Below are 25,135 nucleotides of genomic sequence, written 5' to 3' on the forward strand. Positions count from 1 at the left end.
ATGAACCACTTGGTGTAACTGGTCGCCTCCATATTTAACCAATTCGGCTGTAATTCCATCGGCCCCAGGCGACTAGACCTAGACTTTGTGGTGGCAGTATTTGTCCGTCGTCTTCAGTTGGCGGGACCTACAACTCGCCGATATTCTGGTTGTTCAGTAGTTCATCAAAGTACTCAACCCATCGCTCCAATATGCCCATTCTGTCGGAAATCAGATTTCCCTCTTTGTCTCGGCAGGATGAGCTTCGAAGTGTATAAGGTTTCATCCTGCTGACTTGTTGGTAAAACTTCCGCGCCTGGTGTGGTTGCTCCCTGTACTCTTCTAGTTCACAGACTTGCTGGTTCTACCAGGCTTCCTTTTTCCTGCAATGAAGTCGCTTCTCCGCTCGACGAAGTTCGTGATAAATCTTTGCGCGTGTCCGCGTTCTTTGAGAATGCAACATTACTCGGTATGCGGCATTCTTCCGTTCCGTTGCTAGCTCACATTCATCGTCAAACCAGCCGTTCCGACTGCTTTTGCGACTGGGGCCAAGTATGTTTGTGGCCGTATCTATGATAACGTTCTTCATTCTGACTGACATTCATCAAGGCTGAGAGGTGGCGGTGTTCGATCAACACGTGGTCAATTTGGTTGAAAGTATTCTCGTCTGGAGAGGCCCATGTATGTTTGTGGACCGCTTTCCTTGCAAATTAAATAACCCGCAGTTCGTTATCATTTGCATTTTGGTGTAAGCTATGGGAGCCAACGTATCGCCTGAATACGGGCTCCTTCCCAACTTGGCTGTTAAAATCCCCAAGTGTGATTTTGATACCATATCTGGGACAGGTTTCGAGGGTTCGTTCTAATGCCTCGAAGAAGATATCCTTCTCCGACTCTGCAGTCTCCTGTGAAGGGGCGTGAACGTTGATGAGGCTTATATTTCTAAACTTGCATCGCAAGCGCAGAGTGTATAGCCGTTCGCTTATGTTTTCAAAGCCGATAACAGCAGGTTTCATTTTTTGGCTGACTAAGAAGCCTACTCCGAGCACATGTAAACTCCTGCAACGTTGTGACATCAGCCCTCTATTAGGGGTATCGGTTAGCCGCTTGGCAGCTCAATCTCTGTACAGGGGGTGCACATTCCATGAGAAAATGCGCAAATAGTTATTCCTTTATCGTTGCCGGGTTCGTCGTTTTGTTATCCGCCCAGTCCGAGGTTCCCGTTATGGCTACGTAACGTCGATTTTGCGTGTTGAGTTGTCAGCCCTACCCAACCCCCAACCAGGAGGACCAGTTGGCATAATTTGTCCCGTTTTTAGGCGCGGGGGACTCGCCTTTATCCTTTTCAGCTTTTCGTTACGAAAGCATTCCCAGCGGTCACCACGTGGAGGTGGAAATAGGGTATGGAAGTAGGGCTGTTGGTGTTCGCAGGCGTTTGCCAGGTTTTATGCGCCATTGTTTCACGTTTCGTCCAGGGACCTGTACTACCCTTTGACCATCAACTGTCATCACTCCCAAGTATGTGATGGCCGGTTTGGAAGTGAAAATATGACTTCGAACTCTAATTCGAAATGTTTTGTACGCAGTGTTATTTCGTTGGCTAAACCCACCACCTTGGGTTCCTCCTGCGCTGAGAGATTAAGTACATCATTTTACATCATATTCCACAGTTTTGAGATCAGTACGAACCTCGGTAATCACTGTAAATAACGTACTCCTGGGGTCCATTATCAGTGTCATACCAGAGTCTTCGTCTATCTATCGAAAATAGCAGCGAGATAAGTGGAAACAGCATTCGCTTCCAGTGACTTCTGTAAGTAGCTCCAATTATCCGGATTGAATGCATTCTTCACGTCCAGAGTCACTACCACGCAATATTTGATGAAGCTACCTTCTTGGTGAATTGCATTTTTGGCCAACCCGATCAGTCAGAACTTGCCGGTCTCAATACATGCTGCAAACAGAACTATCAAGTACTGCTTGCGGCTCATATCGGTAAACCGGACATGTTCCCGTGATCAGCTCATGCTTGCATGCAAGGTTTTGATAGATAACCTTACATACAGCATTATGCCTGGTGATGTATTGCACCGGTGCCATAACAGTACAGCCAGAAATGAGATGGTCCAACGTCTCTAACGCCGAACCACACATTCTGCACTGGTCGTTCTCCACCCGTTCTTTCATGATGAGCTTTTTATAAGCTCGGGTGGTGACCACGCCATCCTGAATGGCACACATGGACCCCTCTGTCTCAGCAAAAAGCTCCCCAGCACACAGCCATCTGTTTGACAAATGCAAATCGACAAATGGCTGCCAAAGACAATTCACGTGTTTACTGTGCATTGCCTTCGACTTCCATTCATCGATCCGCTCTTGGTCCGACTTTACCCCACTCAGAGGATTGAAAGATCGATCCTTCAAGTTAAGTGGAGTCAGCCCACAGTTTGCCTTACAGACAGCCGCATGCAAGGAACTCACCAGCTCTTCGCTGTAAAAATAAGCGCGCAGCGAGTCGACTTGCCGATGATGTTGTGCCGCCACGTCAACCACGCCTCTACCTCCGATGTCACAAGGCATGTTCATCCGCTCCACGGCAGACTTTGGGTGATGCATTCGGAATTTGGACATAGTTGTCTGTATCCGCCGCTGGACGTTTTCCAGATCGGTCTTCGTCCACGGCAATATTCAGAATGCATAGGCCAGTGAGGGGATGGCGAATACATTCAACGCGCTTATTTTATTCTTCCTCGAGAGATGCGATTTCAACACTAGCTTTACAAGTCACAGGAATTCGGACAGCAGAGCTTCCTTCAGATCACCAACTCGAGCATGTGTTCCTTGCAGAATTCCTAGGTACTTGTAGAAGTCTGTCTCGGTCATATCTTCGATGTGGAGGTCACCAATGCTATGTCCGGCATGCGGCTCGTGATAACCTGTGCGGATGGCTTGGATTCGACACTTGTCTGATCCAAACTCCATCCGAATATAACGGCTGAACATGTCTATTATTCGCAACAGACTTTTAAGATGGTTGTCAGTACCAGCATACAGCTTGATGTCATCTAAGTACATCAAGTGTGTCAGTTCACACTTAGCACGTAGGCCACACTTTATTGCAAAACCATGCCCTCTAGCATCATTCAGTAGCCATGAAAGAGGGTTCAGTGCCATACAAAACCAGAGGGGACTCAACGAATCTCCCTGGAAGATGCCCCTCCGTATACGGATGAGCTCTGAGGTATTAGCACCCTCAGATGTACGGACTAATAAGGTGGTATGCCACCCTTCCATGACTGTCGCCAAAAACTTTATTAGTTTCGGATCAATGCGATACAGATGTAGGATATCGATTAGCCAGGTATGCGGGACGCTATCAAAAGCCTTGGCATAATCGATATAGCAACTGAAGAGGTTTCTTTGGCCTCTAGTTGCTTTTCCTATAACTACCGAGTCGATAATGAGTTGCTCGTTGCAACCCGTTGACCCAACTCGGCAGCCCTTCTGCTCCTCGGACAGAATGTTGTTGGTGTCGAGCTGCGCATTGATCCTTCCACTAATAATGGACGTTATGAATTTGTAGAGGGTTGGTAAGCAAGTGATCGGTCTTGTGTCTGCGGGGTCCTGCACCGTGTCCTTCTTAGGGATAAGGTAGGTAATCCCAGCAGTGAGGAAAGGTGGAAATTCCTCCAGCCGACTCATGACCTCATTTATACTGCATGCCAACCGACTGTGTACGCTGATAAAGTTCTTATACCAGAAATTCTGCACCCGACCCAGACCTGGGCCCCTCCAGTTCTTCGAGCTGTTTATGGCTCGTCGAACTTTGGTAACATCCGCAAAATTCATTTCAGGTGTATTGGCATGGCGGGTGCCTTCGGCGGTGATCCACTCAGCTTGCTCAGCATGCTGGGCAGGTAACCCCCAAAGTCCACCCCAATACTCTTTCGCTTCCGTCACCGAGGACTGCATTGTCTGGACGCTCTGTTGGGATTCGTTGAGAGATCTGAAAAAGCTCCGCTGGTTCCCCGCGTATGTTGCATTCTGGACACGTCTGGAATAACTTTCGCCATACCGTCGTAACCGACTGCATATGACAGAAAGTTTCTGTTTTAGTGTGTCCAGAATTTCAACAACGGGTGTCTCACAAGGGATGGCATAGTTCCGGTAAACCCTCTGCACTTTATTTCTCACCCGTCGGCTGGCATTGCCAGTGCTGATCTGAATCGGTCTAGCAATGTCCTGCCTTAGTGAGTCCCGCCGACGTTGCAGACGAATTTTCCATGGTGGATCTCAGTCAATCAAACTAATAACACGAAAGCGAATTTTCTGACCGTGCGATCTGACAGCCACCGCTGCACCACAATTCAGAAGTGACTGTAGTTGCAATAGCGACATATCAGCACACAGTCGAGATGCAATCTCATCATTGATTTGAGATAGAATTCCCAGAGTTGATGGAGATGCATAGAGCCTGGGAATACCTGGTCTATGCAAAGGATCCATATCCGAGAATTCTATACACGCTCTTTGGAATTCGTCCCGAACCTCAGCGGAAACCTCAGCTGGACGGTGGAGAAGAGTGCTTCGGCGAGTAGTGAAACTGTTACCTGCAGTGCGGCGTGGTGTTGTTGATGCCGCCGCCTCTGCCCCATCGACTCTCGGTCACCAGTTTCCCCGATGACTTCAAGTCGCTGCGAGTAATAAAGCGGTACTGATCTGCGACTCGCTGCACAGTCACGTGCGCGAATTGCGGGAAACGTTCGACAAATCTCTGGTGCAACAAGGGGCGGTAAGATGTTGTACCCGCCCCCGCCGTTATTTCGTAGTAGGAGCGTATGATGAAGAGGTCCATTCTTCAGTCCATTTCATCCGCTTCCTACGCGAACTTGCCTGCCTTTTTATTATTATTATTATTATTTTGTTAAGGGAAAGTCGCACCGCGTCCTTGAAGAACTATTGTGCCCCTTTTACTGGTTATAGTGTACCTGTTGATCATAGTATCTCAAGCAGGCCAGTAACCGTTAGGAACTTTAGTATGTTCCCCACTTCCAGAAGTTTCAGCTTTGCATCTGGTATTAAGTGTTCTCCCAGATGTATCGACCTACTTTGCACAAGTGCTGGACACTGTCCCAGGACGTGCATAGAGGTTTCGTCCTCCTCCTCACAGAACCTGCAGGCAGTGTCCGTAGATATCCCTAGCTTCCCTAGGTGGTAGTTCAGCCGACAATGACCAGTGAGAATTCCCACTATGATTCGGAGGTTCTTTTTGGTGAGGTTTAAGCAATCCTTTGTGCGCATGGGTTCGTATCCCCCAATAAGCACCCTGGACTGCTCCATCCCTGGTAGGCCCGCCCAATATAGTTCCCTCAACCGTTTTTCTTCGTTTCTTAGATTCATAGCCATGAAACCGTTTCCGATTCCACAGAAGGGTTCTGGCCCGTATAAAGGCATCCCTGCTCCCTTCTTGGCTAGTTCATCCGCTGCCTCATTGCCTTCCAGCCCAGCATTGCCTGGAACCCAAAGTATCCAGACCTTGTTGGACGAGCCGAGTGTATTCAGTCTCTCAAGGCATTCCCATACCAGTTTAGAGTTCACCTGGTTGGACCTAAGTGCCTTGATCGCTGCTTGGCTATCGGTGAGAATAGCTATGTTCTGCCCCCTGTAGTTCCTTTGCAGATTAAAGGAGGCACATTTGTCTATGGCGTAAATTTCCGCCTGGAATATGCTAGTGTACCTGCCCATTGGCTCAAAGTACATTTTCCTTGGACCAATGACACCGGCACCCGCTCCCTCTGCTGTGAGGGATCCGTCAGTGTACCAAGTAATCAGTTGCTGGTTTAAGCCGTATGTCACAGCCACGCTTTCCCAGTTTGTCTTGTTATTCCAACGTGTTTCAAACTTCTTATCGAAGTGAAACCTCGTTGTCATGTTGTCCCTCGGTATCAGTAATTCGGGATACCGCCTAGAAAGGATATCAATCTTCCTTCGATTTAGGCAGCTCCCCGCCTCACTCATGCTACCGGCCATCCTGAATATTGATCTCCTTGCCTGCATCTGTATGTGCAGATGGAGAGGGGTTAATCCCAGAAGGACCTCCAGGGATGCCGTTGGGCATGTCCTCATTGCCCCACTGATACACACGCAAGCCAGCCTTTGGAGCTTATGTAATTCCCTGGCTTGTGTGCTGAGTTGGGTTCTTTCTGCCCAGATTACCGCTCCATAGGTAATCATTGGTCTTACTATTGCAGTATATATCCAAAGTAGTATCTTCGGGCTACAACCCCATTTTTTTCCTGCTATGGATCTGCAAGTCATCAGAGCCCTCGTGGCTTTCCTGCCTTATTATTATTATTATTTTTATTAGAATCGAGTCGACGTCTGTCTGTGTGTCTGTCTGTCTGCCACAGCCGATTCATTTGGAAACGGCTGGACCGATTGTCACGAAACTTGGTGGGAGCAAGTGATCTATTGTTCCCTTTACGTATGTAAGCTGTATAGCAAGTGCCGCCATTTTGTGTTAAGTTTGAGGGGGCCTCCTCATGCATGTGAATGGAGGGTGCAGCATTTTTATCATAAAATATGGCCATGTGGGGTATCAACTGAAAAGGCTCAATTAGCATTTTTCTAAACTGGTTCCATATTTAATATCGGCTGAAACATAGGAGAGGGGGGCTCAAAATATGACCCCCAAAAAGTGTAACAGGTCTCTTTCTCAGAACCTATTCAACTGAAAAATCTGAAAAAATCACAGTGGTGCTTCTCTATGAAATCTAGGCCCCAAAATACATCCGGTTCCGATATCTGCACAAATAAAGTTGATAATATCATATTTCCACATTTTAGTAATTTCCCCGATAACCCCCCTTATGTTCTTCCCAGAAGTACAAAATTCTGTATTGGGGTAAGGGATAACATAATGCACAACTTAGTCAGTTTAAAGAAAATCCAACTATTATTAACAAAAATATGGGGGGTGAAACTGCCATTTTTGGTGAATTTCGTGCATTCAAAAACATGTATGACGTCATCATCACATATCAATTCATCAATACCACACCCAAGGAGTCTCAAAGAACTGTTTTGTTTTAGTTTTTTAGTCATGAATATCAGTTACTCCAAACAGATGTGTATGTATGTAGGTATACACTATGTATGCGTGCTAATGAAGTTTGCGGGTAGTGTCTAATTAAGATAGATATATCTGTACATTAAACTAGTGGTATTTAATATACGTGCTAAATTTTGTACATATGTATGATTTTGTGCACGAAGTAAATCGGAAATATGTAGAATATTCGGAAATAGGTAGTTTGTTTGTTTAGGGTGAGGATAATATCTATGGCTGTAATATGTACGTATGTCTTGTAGTTTGGAAAAATATGAAGGATTATGTTGGATTTGTAGCTATATAGGGATAGAAAAATGTGCGTTGAGGTTTCTTACATAAGATAAACACAAAACCTTTATACCGAAACGCCAGCTTCCGGTATTCCGACTTGTTTCAATTGCATCATCCCATCGAAAAAATTTAAGTAAATTTCAATATGTATTATTGTCTGTATCTAAAAATGATGGGAAATTTGGAAATATTATGCATTAAATAGGAGAAAATGTGATCTTGATATGGAACGTTAAAAGATAGAGTGCCCATTCCATGGACCAATTTTCCTCAAGAAGGTGGTACTAACCGCCTTAAAATTTTTACTATCATAAACAGGACACCCCCTAGAGTCCCGAGCGAGCGGTTCTCTCCATATTGGGAGATAATTCTCTGCTGATCGCTAGTCCCCGCCAACATGCCAACATATATCACGCACCAGGGCAGGATTGACGCAGATCGGGTCTACAACTGAGTCAGACCCACTTTTTTGAAAGGTGTTGGCTAGAACTACATCCAACGAGGTCATTACATTTTTTTTTCCACTTTCCTATTCGCAGGTCCACGCATTGAAATCATCAGCAATTACTGCTGGACATCGTCCCTTTGCTTCGTTAGCAAGGTTGTCTAACATGCTTTCAAATTCAGACAATGTGAGAATGGGTGGGGCGTAGCAGTTGTACAGGTACACTTGCGTATTTTCTTCAATGCAAAACTACTACCCGACTGACTTAAGGTTCATTGTATAGCCCGTGTATCTGTGACTCATACGCCGCGGTGATGGTTTCTGTATGATTCACTTGTGATGGTGATTTCCACCTCAGATTCGTAGGTGATCTATTTAAGTAAATCTGAAGCGATCCTGCAATAAATAAGATTTATTGGAATAAACATCTTTCTAAGTTTGCAAACCAAGACCTAATTAAAATGTTCAATGTCTGTCTATCTGTTTGCTGTCTGACTGTCTTTTCCTTTTTTTAAAAGAAGGTGGAAATATTCAAAAGACACTGGCCAAGCCCCGTGGAACCACCGTACGGTATTACATCACGGGGCGCAGTCAGCTCATTTTAGCTTGGTCTTCTTTCGTCTCTACGCGGCGTACGTAACCGCGCTTTTCCAGTCTCCTCTGCTTTTCGCAGTTTGCTCTGAATAGCTACGACCATGGAGTTGATTGCATCCCAGTCTTCATGACATGCTAACATTATTCGCATCAGATTCTTTTGTACGAGCACCTCTCCTAGAGTTTCCTCTATGTTCTTCCTTTCCTCCTCAAACCTTGCACAGTAGAAGAACACATGCTCTGGGTCCTCTGGGACTCCATCGCAGTTTGGACAATCGGGTGAGGTATCTAGTTTAAACCAGAAGAGGTACTGGCGATATCCTCCATGCCTCGTGAGAAACTGAGTAAGATTATAATTAATCTCACTGTCCCGACTCTCCAACCACTCCTTGATGGCAGGGATGAACCTGTATGTCCGCCGAACGTTTCCAACGCTTTTGCCATCTATTTAGAGATCTCTCCCTTTCAATGTTCTTCGTCTGCAATAAAGGAGAGATAGACTTAACATATATATAATGTTAAGCGTATCTCTATCCGTCATCTCATCTGCCAAGATGTCAATGGACATCATTCCATAGATGACGAATGCTGCATCATCTGAGACAGTCCTGAATGCCGAGCACAGTCTTAAGGCTGTTCTTCTGTAGATTGAACTCAGCGTGTTGTCGTTAAATGCAACCTGCAATGGCTTTCCCGAAACTGGAGCTGCATAGAGCAGGATCAAACACACTACCCTAGCTATAAGTAACCTGGAAGCATACCGTGGCCTCCCACGTTCGGCATCATCCTTGCCAGGGCCACACTTGCAGTGGATGCTTTATAATAAACATACTGGAAGTAAGTTTTCCATCTATCATCACTCCTTATTTGATGGCAGGCTTAGAAGTGATGATATAATTCCCAATTTGAATACGGGCAAAATTTCGTTTACGGTGCTTGGTGATGAGGACCGCTTCCGTTTTTTCCTCCGCCAGTGTCAGACCAGAACTCTCTAGCCAACCCTTAACAGCACTGATCGCTTCGCATGAGTATAACTTAGCATCTTCGAGGTACTTAGCGACCACAACCAGCGCTATATCGTCGGCGTAGTCGTAGCCGGATTCCTCCGGAAGGGGAAGATTAAGTACATCGGTGTACATGATGTTCTACCGCAGTGGGTTCAGCACGAAGCCCTGTGGGACGCCCGCGGAGACAATGTACTCCTGGGGTCCGTCATCTGTGTAATACCAAAGCCTCCGTTCTTGTAAATAGCTGTTGCCAATAGCTGCAAGATAAGTGGGAATACCAATCTTCGCCAGAGATTCCCGTATTAGGTTCCAATTGGCCGAATTGAATGCATTTCTCACATCCAGGGTCACAACTATGCAATATTTGCTAGTACCGCCCTTTCCGTGGATTGCATCTCCGGCCAAGCCAGTAACCCACTATGCCTATCCGAAAGACTTCCCTGGCTCTCAACAATCGGGAGTAATCTATTATAGATTACTCGATCTAGCATTTTGCCCACAGTGTCCAAAAGACAAATAGGTCTGTATGAGGATGGTTCACCTGGAGGTTTGCCAGCCTTAGGCAGTAGCACCAACTTCTGTCGTTTCCATGATGCAGGAAATATCCCCTCGGACATGAACCCTTCGAACAACTCAGCGAACATATCCGGTCCGGATTTCACGGCAAGTTTAAGGGCCCTATTCGGAATGCTGAACGGAGCGCAAACTGCAGTGCTCCAAGGGAAACTAATACCTAAATGTTGGCCTCGTCGGGCCGGTGTTGAAGACACCCGGGGTGATTTTTAATGAAGTGAATATCACACGCGCTCGCTCTAGCTCTAAGAATTTTACACAATCTTGCAGAAAGTTCACTGTAACAGTGCCAGAAAATTGAAAAAATGTGTTTCTAGTTTCGTGTAAATTTACTATTTTTAGACATTTTAAAATGTCACTGACTGTCACTGATGACACTGTGGGGTCGAGAGTATTCTTACTAACTTTAGGTACTGGACAATTGTTCTAGAATTTAGCTCAAATGCAGTGTAAAAGTTATTAATTACATAAGCAAATGCCTTATTATGTTATAACATTGTGTATCTTTTAGTTCGCCCTTGGAGCCAGTCTAGTTCATAAGTTAGAACAGAATGCGTCGGTTATAAATATGTCCCGAATTGTGCCAGCTATAATGCTGTAATTAATTGTGTATAAGTGTCAAATAGATGTTCCCGTAAAAGTTTTAGTAAGGGTTTTCGTTGAGCGCTACCTAATCCAGTGATACAGATCCACAGGAAAAGTATGTGTAATTCCATCGACTGTTGTGAGTTACTTGTGTGGATTCCGATAACGGAAGTCTGGGGTTTTCAAGTAAAGGGGCAGGTTCTTACGTCCGAGTACGGAAGTCTCGGTATCCAAGTGATCATATGCGTAAAGCAAGCACTTAACAATATATCTAATTATTTTAATTGCTACTTTCCAATGCAAATGGTCAAGAAATGATTGATTTAATCTCAATTGGGCGTAGACAATTTCCTTACTTCTCATCGTTTGATCTTGATCTGCCAGACAAATAAGGATAAGCTTTAAATTCGAATATTTATTTAATTTTTCCCAAAAAAAATCCACTAATATTTGCGACACACCGAGAATCCTCTTCAAAATTCACAAGGTGGCACGTTTCATGTATGGCAACAGGACCCTTCGTTTGCGCGATGCTCAAGCAACGTATTGGATGTTTGCCGACTTCCTTTGAATTAGAAGACTCCTAAATTGAGCTGGAACGCTTGTGAGGCATATGCTACATTTTACGGAAGGGCGAAAATCCTGTACAGTATTTTATAAGCTGCAACCCATAATGAATGCGTTACACACGGTACGTGAGCGTTTAATATAATCTCAAAGCGTTTAAAGTTTCCCTTTATTTCGGAATGTAAAAAGTTTCCGGACTAAATTACTTCCATTTCAGTAATTACAAGTAATCAACGTAGTTTCACCGTATGCCGTAAATTTGTAGTATGAGGGAATTCGCCCGAAGTGTTGAAGTCCTTTCTAATAGGGAAGGGTGGTCCTGGAGTAGGTGCAAATTTATCTGGTGCAAACGACTCGTGAAAATTGAATAGCTTGGCGTAGTGCCATTACAGTTTACCCAGCAAATTCTGCAGAGCCTTGGGCTTTGGAATTCGGGTTTATACTCGCTACACTTGTCCTCTTGCAACTCCCATATCGTTTTTATTTGGCTCTTGTATAAGAGTATTTACCCATGAAAGTGTCGTATGTATACTTCATGTAGAGTAACTTCAAAAGCCACAGGAAATAATGCCTGCCTGTTTAGTGCGATATGCTAATTACACTTTTTCTTATCTGGTAATGTCAAAGGCTATGTAATAAGATATTTGTGCCGTAAAGTGTTGGTCCTTTCATCTAGGTCCTATTTACTTTTATATCGGTACTATTCTCTATAATTTAGGAGAGCATTTCCCTTTGCATGCCTTCGTTTCATGATTTTGTCGTTTCTAGGGATATAGCGTAAATAAAGGACCACTTCAGGTTGACATCATGGTAATTTAGGGATAATGTGAAGGCCGCCTAGTGAACTGACCGTCTTCTCTTCTCTAATACGTACTCATACAGATTTTTTGCTTTCCCGTACATCCAGCCCAGTCAAGATAGAAAACGATCCTTTTGGGCAGCTGAAGGATTCATACATGTATGTATGCGTATACATGCCATGGTTCCTGAATGAATTATTTAGGAAGTTCACTCGACCTTCAGATAAACATACCTCACCTGAAATGTAAATCGGGAGAAAAGCCTCTTATTTTTTGCTTGAGACGAGGATGGACATCTCCGAATAAAAAATTCAATTGTTAGTGGGGTTCAGTGCGTGATTAAATATAGTATGCCTGCCTTGTCTGAGATTTTCATGCTTTGTTACTTTCCATGAATTCAACACATTTTGATTCATAGATGAGAAATCTAAACGTAGCACACATTTTCGTTCAATCCTATATTTTCAGTTTCTATCCAAACTTATTTCGTATTCACTAGGGCTATTATAGCTCGACATCCATGTTAACCATCCATGTGAAGCATACATACATGTACATATGTACATGTGGTACAGCTGTTATGGAATACTGAAGCAACACTTTAAAGATGTTGCGTGCAATAAAATCTTATTAAAATCGATTCAACATGTATCTATTCGTTTGTCTACTTGCCTCTCATTCCCAATTAACTTGAAAACGATTAAATATATTGTTACAAAATTTGGTCTGCATACGTATAAGTGGCCTGTGAAAATGGTTCATTGGTATTCTCCGCACGAGGAAGAAGTGGGGGGTATACATTTTATCATGCAGGGTATTAAATGGTATTGCCCAATTTCTTATATCGGATCAGATAGCACGTTATAGGATGAGATACAATACAAATGCCCGATGTTTGATCAAGCCCGCTAAAACTTAACCCCCCAACCAACCAACCCTAACTCAGTCCCAAACCCCAGGCCCCCCTCCCAACACAAATCCATCCAAGCCAACAAACTTATCCCACTTCCGTGCAACGCAAACGCCACTCGTCCCAACACTTCCTTTGGTTTGGATAGTGAAATCCATTCACTATTTAATATGCCGACTCCTCAGCTCGCCTCCCAACTTAACTCCTTCATTTCCACTTACCATTCCCTTTCCTCTCCTATGGAAAAGAGGTTTCCACTACTTTCCTTCCTGTCTCGCCTAGCAATGGCCATTAAAGTGGTGTTGCTCAAAACTAACTCCATCGTGAACAGGCAAAAAAGACACGAGCTCCTTAATTTCCATAACATTCATAATCCCCACTTCCTCCTCCTTACCGAAAGAAGACTGAACGCTACCCATAGACTATCCTTTCCCAACATCACTTCCTTCCAAACCGACCGCATAAACCACCCAGGCGGAGGAACAGCCATCCTAGTGTTCAATCACATAGACTCCAACCAAATTTTTGTGGTTTTACAATTTTACACTAACGAACAATTCCCTAAAATCCAGCCTAAATTCCTCTCAGATTATTCCAGAGCCAACTGGAATCCATCCATCCATCTCTCTTCCATCCTCTCCTTCTCCTGAGTTACTAGATAGTACAATATCCCGGATAACTGAAATCACCCAACCAAACTATCACTCTTCGTCCCCTAAACTACAACAATTTAATCACCCTCCCGTCCCACATCCTTAGCCTAATAAAACTTAAAACCACCCTCCGCCGCCAACTCCATCGCAATAGATATAATCCTCGTTTCAATTTCCTTAAAACCCGCATTGATTCCTTAACATAAACCATCAGATCCGAAATCCAATCCCTCTACGGCGAACACCACACCGTCATACTCTCAGGTATCTCCATCAATAATCAAACTTGTAACCAACTCCGCCACACTTGTCCCTACCTCGCCAAATCCAAAACTCCCACCACCCTTCCCCACAACACTTCACCTAAAAACCACGCCGACCAATTGACGAAAGCCTATCTCGCAGTTCATCACACCAGCCTTCACCTTTCAGACCCTTCTACCGAATCTTCAGTTTCCCAACACCCTTGCAACCTCATGACCCACTTTCTAGTTTACACCAGCCTACCAATTTACCTCCAGGTCCCGCTCCTCATTTCTGCGCCCCAATCCCAGCCCTTCCCCGGGAATCTATCGAATCCATAATTCCTTCCCGCAAAAACAAAAAATCCACAGATCCTGATAAAATCCCTACCAAAATCCTCAAGAAGTGCGCTAAAATCCTAAGCCCTCTCCTTTCACAATTTTTTAACCATTGTTTCATCACAGCTCACTTCCCCACTCCTTGGAGACGAGCGCACGTCATCCCCATCCGCAAGAAACAAGAACCCCCATCCAATCTCAATACCTACCGTCCAATTTCCCTACTCAACTCTCTATCCAAAATTTTTGAAGTCGTCATCCATGACCTTTTACTCTCCCACATCTCCGACCACGATACCATCCCTAATTACCAATTCGCTAACAAAAAAGGTCGTGCACATCACATGCCCTCCTCATCCTCAAATCCGACCTCTACAGAAGTCTCAACAATAACACCCCCACCATTGCCTACCTCCTAGACAGAAGGCCTTCGAATCCGTATGGTACGGAGGCCTTGTCTTCAAACTCTCGGACTCCTTCAAATTTCATCCTCACCTTTGTCGTCTTATCCTTAGCTTCCTTTCCAACCGCCAATCCCAAGTTAATATTTCGGCATCCATCTAAACTCCCGCCTCTCTCCTATACCACACGTTAATTCTATCTTTGCCAACACATCAAGTGGTCTCAGATCCCTATGGCCCATCCTTAAATCCAACTCCTCTGTCCGTCCTCACGTTAAGCTCTATTGCTAGAAACTTCTAATACGCAAATTAATGTCGTACGGCTTTATAGCCTGGTGCGACTTAACTTCCTACCAAATGGAGCGTTTACGAGCTAATGAATGGAAATTCTTCCGAATATCCCTAGGTCCATCCCATCCCCGTTCCAACCAAGCCGTCTACAATCAAGTCAACATGATCCGTTTAGACGTTTTCCTTACCAAATCTCTCATAAAGTTTCTTTACCAATCCCTGAACCACGACAATAGCCTGGTCCGAGAATCCATCTACTCACACATCAGTCCTCCAGATCTCCCATTCCGAATCCATGTCCTCCCCTCCGACATCCTAAACCTACATTCCCTAGGCCGCGTTTTTCGCAATGATGGGTTACTCTATTACCATCGCCCCTATAACGAAAATCGCTCCGACCTTGTTTACTCCATTTCCCAATAATTTTAACCCTCCCCTTATGCATCCTTCTCTCATCCCTTTACCGGTAATTTATATTTCCATACGCAGTCTTCATCTTATGGGAAGTTTTTTCCTGACTTTCCCCCCACTAGCCTGTAAGCTTAGGCTAAGTTAACATATTCTGTAAATTATTTTTATTATTAAGCTTTAGGCTAATTTCTCGATAAGACTAGATCGTCAGAAATAAGTTCTAGTATTAAGTCATAGCCTTAAGCTTAGCTTTGTAAATAATTCGCTAATAAATTGAATGTGTGAACAAAAAAATCCTGGCGCCCTTCGTTTTAAACTTCCACTTTATCAGAAATTTTACTCCAATGGCATGGCCCTCATGGATACATTTCATTTTTGGCGCTATCGAGGACAGCGAAGATTAGATGTCAATTTATTTCTAAACTCTGCACCAGAATGATTCAGTAGGATCAAGAGTGAAAACCAGTCTGTTCTTTGTCTGTTAAGATTTAAAGGTAGCATGCTTGGTGCTTTCCAGGACTATTTTTGCAACAGTGGGGAGCACGATTATATCCCTTCTGGCTATCGTACTTCTGATGGGAACCCTTCTTCGGAATTCTAACGATCATTGTCCTCTTTATCTTCAACTTCTTCCACTTCCTCGGACAGATCTTCAGGGTTTTCGGATAAATTGAAGTATGGGCTAAGTAGAAACTTCAGGGACTACCAAGAAAAGTTAAAGTTAGGAGTAACTGTTAAGACGTATCATAGGTATCCGTATCCACCCAATCCATATGTGACGATGACCAACCATTTCATCCACAAGAATTTTAAATTTACCGGATGTTATGCGATTGGGAATCGTGGTGAAGCCATTTTTTGCCTCTACAGCTGCTAACAATTGTGGATGAGGAGCCCACGCTTACTTTCTTCATCATACCATTGAAAGATGTACAGCCGCCAGCGAACTCCATTGAGATGTTAGTTATGAGCGCTGCTCCTCCCGATTCAAATACAATATTAGATTCCCAGAATTGGTCCAAATGTTAACAGCGCTTGAGGAAGTTGAACTCTCCACGAAGCATCCCATCCCCCCTCCCCTCACGGCTCGCCAGTCGGTAAGTAAAAGACTGTTGTTTCTATTAAAATCACAGAATTGTTTGTCTGTTTTTGACAAGTCCATACATATCTCTCTCGCCGTCCTGAGCGTCTAGTTCATTGTAAAGATATTTGGCAGTCGATCTGAAAGTTGTCGCCGGATGTCGATCCAAGCGGAAAAACTATGCGTGAAAGAGTCGAGAAGAATCTCAAATCAGGCAGATGCCTTTTGAAACCGCCAGAAGAAAATGAGTTGAAGGTTGTAACTTGATTTAGGGTGCCACGTTCGGTGGGGGTAATGTTATGCCACCGCATTCCTTCAGAAAAGGGGAAAATGTCAAATTAGAAGTCTATTTAGTTGTTTTGAAGAATCTAATGAACTACTACGCTTTTCCGCAGGATGGTGCGCCTGGTCACGCAAGTCATTTCATTCGGAATTGACTGGCGGACTACGTCGACATATGCTGGTCCCAGGAATTCTGCGTCTCCAACAGTCTACATGTAAAGACTTTATACCTTTATGTATGGAAGTTGAAAGAGTCGTCAAAGGATCCCACCATGTACTTATTTCACGCGTCTAAATTGTCGACAAAATGCGTTGCAGTAGTTCAACGGGGAAGGAAGAAGGAGAGAACGGGGACCTTATAGTGGGCGAGATGAGAGGGAGAGATTGAATCGATTTTAACATTAATAGCTTCACCTTAGAGCGGCATGGTTTGGAGGGTAATATATGTCAGCAGGGTTTGCAGATTCGGCACAGTGGTCCTCAGTCTTCCTGAGTAATGCACGCTAAATTAATATCTGGAGTTCTGTTACCAAAACCTTTTCTCACCTTCCTGTTAGGAACCCATGGGCACTGGAATATGACAGATGAGAGGACTGGACGGGAGCCTCGGACTGGACGGATTACACAACGACAAACCCGGCAACAATAACGGACTAAAGATTTGCACATTTTGTCATGGAACGTGCGCTCCTTGTACAGAGATGAAGCCAATGAGCAGCTAGCCGATACCCTGTCTCAATATAGGGCTGATGTAACAGTGTTACAGGAGATGCGTTGGACCGGTTTCCTGGAGAAGAGCCGCTACACCATATATTATAGTGACCATCCAGTAAACCATGTGTTCGGAGTAGGTTTCTTAGTCAGCCAAAAAATGAAACCTGCTGTTATCGGTTTTGAAAACATAAGTGAACCGCTATGCACTATGCGCTTGCGAGGCAAGTTTAGAAATATAAGCCTCATTAACGTTCACGCCCCTATAGAGGAGATTGCAGAGTCGGAGAAGGATACTTGCTACGAGGCAGTAGAACGCTTCCATAGCTTACACCAAAATACAAATGATAACGGGCTGCGGATTATTCAATTAGCAGTGTCACACGAAATGGTTGTTGGAGGTACCTGGTTTGCGCGGAAAGCGGTCCACAAACACACATGGGCCTCTCCGCACGGGGCCACTTTCAACCAAATTGACTACGTGTCGATCGAACGCCGCCACCTCTCAGCCCTGATGAACGTCAGAACATATAGGGGGGCCAATATAGACTCGGATCACTATCTCGTTGGCATGGCATTCTGAGCTCGAATAATAACACCACCCAGAATCCCCTCTGACAATTAGGTGATTGTTAACACTAAAGCCATCCACAACACAGCCCTTCGCGACAGCTTTAAGAGGGAAATAGATGCCGCAATAACCGCAGTCAACAGAAATCCTGGAGATGAAGCATCAACAAATGATCTTCACAACCACCTGAAGACCGTTATTATTGATACGGCCACAAAGATACTTGGCCCCCGCCGCAAAAAGAGCCGGAACGGCTGGTTTGACGATGAATGTAAGCTAGCGACGGAACGGAAGAATGCCGCATACCGAGTAATGTTGCATTCTCAAAGAACGCGGGCATGCGCGGAGACTTATCACGAACTCCGTCGAGCGGAGAAGCGACTTCACAGACGGAAAAAGGAAGCCTGGGAGAAACAACAGGTCTGTGAACTCGAAAATTGCAGGGAGCAACCGCACCAGGCGCGGAGGTTTTATCAGCAAGTCAGCAGGCTGAAGCCTTATACACATCGATGCTCATCCTGCCGAGACAAAGAGGGTTATCAGATTTCCGACAGAATGGGCATATTAGAGCGATGGGTTGAGTACTTTGATGAGCTACTGAACAACCAGAACATCGGCGAGCTGGAGGTCCCGCCGACTGAAGACGACACCACCAAGTTTAGGAGAAACAGTCCGTGGTTTTGGAATTGGTTAAATATGGAGGCGACCAGTTACACCAAGTGGTTCATCAACTTGTGCTCAAGGTATGGGACAGCGAATCACTGCCTGACGATTGGCAACGAGGCATTATCTGTCTCATACATAAAAAGGGAGATATCATACAGTGCAGCAATTATAGAGGTACCACGTTGCTGAGTACCATCTATAAGATATTCTCCACTATCTTGCTAGGCCGGATAGCCCCATACGCCCAGAACATCATTGGCCCATACCAACAGATCAGATTTTCTCTCTGCGGCAAGCGATGGAAAAACTGTTGGAAAATGGACAACAGTTATACCATCTGTTCATCGACTTTAAAACCGCCTATGATAGCATAGCCAGGGTAAAACTGTACACGGCCATGGGAGAATTCGGTATCCCGACGAAATTAATAAGACTGACTAGGCTGACCCTGACCAATGTGCGAGGCCAGATAAAAGCAGCAGGATCACTCTCAACACCATTCGACATCAACAACGGTCTACGACAAGGGGATGCCTTATCATGCATCCTCTTTAACCTGGCCCTGGAAAAAATGATCCGTGATGCTGAGGTAAATGCTAGGGATGTGATCCTCTTTAAGTCTACCCAACTACTGGCCTATGCGGACGATATTGACATCATACACTCTTTCAGCACCTTTTCTACGCGCTTAATGGATTCCGAAAGTGAGTCATTCCTTAATTCGAAGAAGTTTCCCGATCCTAACTTTTCGAATGCTAGTTCATCGTAATCTCCTTTATTCATGATTACTATTACGTTGCTTTTGTCAGCTTTTAGGTAGTAGGCACCTCTCTTTTGTTGAGTTGTTTGATTGTGTTTAGCTCTTGGAGTGGGGTAGTTAGACTTTGGTTAGTCTCTACAATTTGTAAAATCGGCTCAATGTCTGTCTGTCTGTCTGTCATAAGCACTTTTCTCAGAAACGGTTATACCAATTCACACGAAATTTGGTGAGAAGGTGGGAACTGTGGACGCCCAGACATGCAGTGAGCGATATCCTTCTACGTTCAGATTTAGGGGGGTCCCCATACATGTAAAAGGGGGGTGTTACATCTTTTTTCACCGAATATAGTCATGTGGGGTATCAAATGAAAGGTCTCGATTAGTACTTTTCGAAGCCGGCCTTAGTTTTGAGATTTGTTAGAAAGGCGGGGAGTGGGAGGGGTGGAAAATTATGATTTCTTTAATGGACCCATTCTCAGAAATTCATGAAGCCGCGTCTATATGGTGCCCAGGCCTCAAAATACTCCCCATACTGATATCTGTTCAAATTAAGTTAATAATAGTATATTACCACATTTTTGGGGAAATTGAGTAAAACCACCCTTAAGTTTATCCCAGGTAGTAGTGTAAAATATAATATGAAGCATATTTTCCCCAAGTTTGATCAAAATCATACTATTAGTAACAAAGTGACAGTAGCTCAAAGTTGTCTTTAGCGTGTAAATTTGCAACTCGAAGTAATAAATCTGACATGCTAAATGCATATACATAACGAGCTACGTACAAATGGGGTAGTTCTTCATCAAATATACTCACAGAAGAAGTAAACAAAACCTTTCATACCAGAAGCGCCCAGCTTCCGGTTTCCCGACTTGTTTCCACTTGGTCGCGTATGTTGTATTTGGTCGTGGTTTCCAAGTGCTTGATTTTGGCTTCTATGTCCATTATTATAATCTCTATGGGTGGAGGTAGTTCGACGGCATAGCTGAAACCTTTATCCAGTAGTTCTAGTTCCTCTTCTGAATTTGGTTGTTGGTTTATTGATTACATAATTTGGTATCGTCGCGATAGGCTGGGGGTCCTGCCGTGAATGTTTCTCTTCCGGGCTTTCTCATATTCTTGGCATCTGGCTGTTTGAGCAACGCTGACAGTTATCGATGCCCCTTTTGCTGTAAATTTCTTAGCTAATTCTAAGTGTGTTGCATATGCTTGCAGAGTTTTTTTTATTAAGTTTGGTGTATAATTTCTTTATATTTTCTTTTATTAGCTGGCGTTCCTAAGTTTTCACTTTGGCCTGTATATCCCAGCTCTTATTAACGATTTTAATCTTATTTTATTGCTTTTAGGGGTGATTTTATGATATAGGCAAAGTTTTAGGAACCGAATATTTTGGATAATATCAGCCATTTCTTGCTTAACTTTAAGTAATCTTTTAAATGAGATTACACGAAAACTTCGGGAGGACAAGTACCGACATCGGACTGTGGCGTGACAGAAGAAGAAAAATGAGAAAACGCTGATTTTGCATTGAGCTTTATGAATTCTACGCATTGGAAGATATTTTGTATGCTAGCAAGGTCAACAAGTGAGAGACAGAATTGAGGAGCTTTTCGAATCGTGCCATAAAGAAAAATAATTATAGTTGTTCCTGCAATAGTAGTTTACTAATAAAAGAAAATACTGAAGGGATTTTTATGAGGGGGAACTGTTGTCATAGCGAATTGAAGAAACCACCAGACTTTTCTAAGACAATTATACTTTAATTTATCTTAAATTCACAAATATATCGGTATTCGCGGTACTACTTGCAAACTTCCTCAGTACTTGTTAAAAGTGAACAACCAAATTATTTATTGTCATTAAATCTGAATCTAATAATAACAAAGATAATGTATTTCATGGCTAAAGAAAACATTTCGAGTGCTATATGGCATGCGTGTGACGACCTGGCTTTGTGCGTTTTGAACATATGGCGTTCCTGAACTTTTCCTTTGAGTTCTCTTTAATGACACACAGAACACTTGTCATGTAACTTTTCCGATTTCCCCCTAGATTCGAGTTAAGAAGAGTTGAAATACAAGATTTGGATTTTCACAGTTCTGACATAAATCTAACATACATACGTATTGTTGTCTAAAATAGTTTGATGTTGTGAGTTTCTAGCGACGCGAAAAATCGCCACAATTTATAAAACTATTGGAATTTTCTACTATCATATGTGTCCACATAGCAGGCAAAACCCACAAGAACGCTGTTCGATGTGTCCTTCACCTAGATAATTTTTTTTCATCTACTGATGATCATGCACCTAAATATCTTCACTAAAGCTGGCATTTGTGACTCGTTGAACGTTTTGACTTCTGAGGGGACAGCTTCGAATATAACTGAACACAATTTACTGCCGGAAAACCATACACAACACTTGGCAGGATGGAATAGTTCACTCGGACACTGCATCCCGGAACAGTAATCCTGAACTATTCTGGGTAAATATTAATCATTTCCCGTCCGTTTTATTGATGGGGAACACAAGCATCTGGGGTCAGGCTTAGCCACTGTAATATATTCTGTCGGCAACATTCTTGTCAAAGGTGATATTTATTATGTTGGTAATAGGTAAGGACGGGTATCTTCCAGGCAATCTGAAGATGATTTATGGGATGGCTGTCTATTAAATGACGGTAGAAGTGATGTGGAAGACGTTACTGTATTATGTATTTTGCAAATTGAATTTATCTCAGTTTATTGCTGCGATTATTACTGTTCCAGTAATTGATAAATCCCAGGAAAACATCTCTCATACATATGCAACACCTTCAGATAAAACTCAAGGGTTTATGTGTAGTTGTGGTTTTCAATTAGAATTTTATGATTGAGCCCTCTATGGTTCGAATATTTTGAGATATGTAATGAGTCAGAGGTTGTTTATTAATAGTTAATTAATAACTGATTATCACGTGAGAGTATCTACAGTGAAAAATATTTTTGGACATCCCGGTATACCCACGAGTCTTTAATGTTTGGTAATATAATTCCAAACGTGTTTTTGATGCTACTTACAGTTTGCATTTATGATTTATGATTTTTTGATACCTGGTTCTGAAGTGGTTTCTCTATATTTTTCGGAGAAGTTTTGATGAGCAGTGCTACCAGGTTGTCCTTCTGGAGTGACAAGCCAGCATTCTTCAGCCACTCCTTTGTGACAGCGTTCTTGATGAATGCTATTCAATATTATTAAGGTATTTTGCAATAACAGTTGCAGTTAAATTATCGGCGTGACTCATATCAGCTGCCTAAATGTTAAAAATATCATTGTTCATAACATTTCACAGCTTTGATTCGGCACAGATCATGTGGGGCACCAGAGGGTCAAAGTACTTCTTAGGTCCACCACAAACCAGTAGGAGGGAGAGGTGGTACCAAAGCCTTCATTTTTCAGATCGTTTTCGTTTGGGCATTGTTTTGATTGCTAGGATTTGAACCGCTTATCACATCCTGACGCTTTCCTTTTTAAGGTTTTGTGTAAAACAAAACCAATGTCTGTCTGTCTGTGTGTCTGTCTGTCTATCAACCGCACTTTTCTCCAAAATTACTAAACCGATCCGAACGAAATTTGGTGGACAGATGGGGGCTATGAAATCTCACGCATACAGCGAGTGGCATAAATTTAGGTGGAGTTTAAAGGGGGGGATTCAAAACTTTTTTTCACCGGATAGTTGTGTAGGGTATCAAATGAAAGGCCCCGATTTGTTAGTTTTGGCATAAATTGCAAAGTGCGTGAGTAAGGAGGCAAAATGTACGCACTTGAAGTGAGACTGGACTCATTTTCGGAAACTACCCAACCTAAAAACCCGAAAAAAATCAGGGTGGTGCGCCTAAATGAAATCTAGACCTGAAAATATGTCCCATTCCGATATCTGCTCAAATAAACTTACTAACAATATATTACTACTTTTTAGAAATTTACTGAAAAACCCCCCTTAAATTCACCCTGGGACTTCCCAATTTTGTATCAGCATAGAGGACAATATTTCGTATATATATGCTAAATTTCATGGAAATCAGGCAATTAACTTGGTGTTATAGCAGTTCAAACTTAGCAATTTCGCGCGAGTTTGTTGCTTCCAAAGCCATGGAAATCAGATGTTGACGTCATAATTACCCGGAATAATTGACATTCGCGTGGAATATTAAAGTCGCATTTACGAAAAATCTATCTATCTGCAGCCTTCTTTAAGGTTTTGTGTAAAACACTTATGTGAAATCTAGTCTTCGAGAGATGTCCCATTCCGGTATCTGCTCAAATAAATTTACTAATAGTGTCCTATCAACTTTTAGAAATTGACTAAAAAACTCCCTTTGAGTTCATCCTAGGTGTACCAAATTTTGCACCTAGACCTAGACATAGAGGGCAGTCTCATGCATACACATGCCAAGTTCGATGAAAATCCAACTTAGTGTCAAAGTTATAGAAGTTCCAACTTATCAATTTGGTGCTAATTAACAGCATCCTAAGCCATATAAATGAGATGCTGACGTCATAATTAACGAGAATAATTGACATTCGAGTGAAGCGTATGAGGTTGACCATTATCAACACAGGGCTTTCCACCAAATGATTTATTTAAATCGCTTTCTAGAAAATAGAGGGGAATGGAATTTTTAGCTATATCACACGGAGCTGTCGTGCACTCTTCGCTCCTCACATCCTTTTCTTTTTCTTCAGCCTTCAGTTCACATGCGGGGTCGGCTCGTCGTGATCGGTTTCGTCATTTTATTTTATCAAATGCCTGATCAGGATGTAATTGCGAGACCTTTAAATCCCTATCCAGCGTATCAAGCCATCATTGTTTTGGCCGGCTTTTTGGTTGCTTACGATTACTTTCGATGTCCTGATCAACACTGGTTGATGAATTCTCGTTAGCGTGAATTACGTGACCACACGATCGAAATCGCCTCTCTTGCAGTTTTTCCACGATCAGTGCAAACCCATATCGATCGGGGATATTCTTATTTCAGACGTAATCAAAACGTGTCACGCCACCAGTGCAATGCAACATCTTCGTCCGCATTACCGCAAGACGCCGTTCATTGTCGTCTATAGTCGGCCAACACTCAGAACTATAGAGAGCGGCAGACGGACGACATTGCAGTAAATTTTAGATTTGGGACGTGCGTTGATACGTCGATCACAAAGGACACCGGTTGGGGAATGCCACTTCATCCAGGTTGTATTAATGCGTGAAACAATTTCATTACGCAGTTCTGCATTGACTGATAGAATTGACTCGAGATATTTAAATCGCTGAGTTCTGGCAATGGCAGTAACCTGCCCTTCGAGATATTTAAATCGCTCAGTTCTGGCAATGGCAGTAACCTGCCCAGAACTGAGCGATTACAATATCTCGGGTCAATGCTATGAGCTAATGGAGAACTACGTTATGCTCCTCACATAGGGAAACACAAAACTTAGTCGTTGCCTGAAGTTTCTTTCATCTTCTTTTTAAGATTTTGTTTGCAAAACAAAACCTTATTAAAATCGTTTCAATGTCTGTCTGTCCGTTTGTCCGTTTGTCCGTTTGTCCGTCTGTCCGTCTGTCCGTCTGTCCGTCTGTCCGTCTGTCACTGGCACGTTCCTCAGAAACGGCTATACCGATTGACACGAAATTTGGTGAGAAGGTGGGAACTGTGGACTCTCATACATGCAGTGAGTGACTTCTTCCTACATTGATATTTAGGGGAGGTCCCCATACATATAAAAGGAGGGTGTAAAATTTTTTTTCACCAAATATAGTCATGTTGAAGCTGCCTCTATATGGTGCCCGGCCTCAAAATACTCTCCATACGATATCTGTTCAAATTAAGT

The sequence above is a fragment of the Hermetia illucens genome, chromosome 5 (genome assembly GCF_905115235.1).
Source record: "Hermetia illucens chromosome 5, iHerIll2.2.curated.20191125, whole genome shotgun sequence".
Lineage (NCBI taxonomy): Eukaryota > Metazoa > Arthropoda > Insecta > Diptera > Stratiomyidae > Hermetia > Hermetia illucens.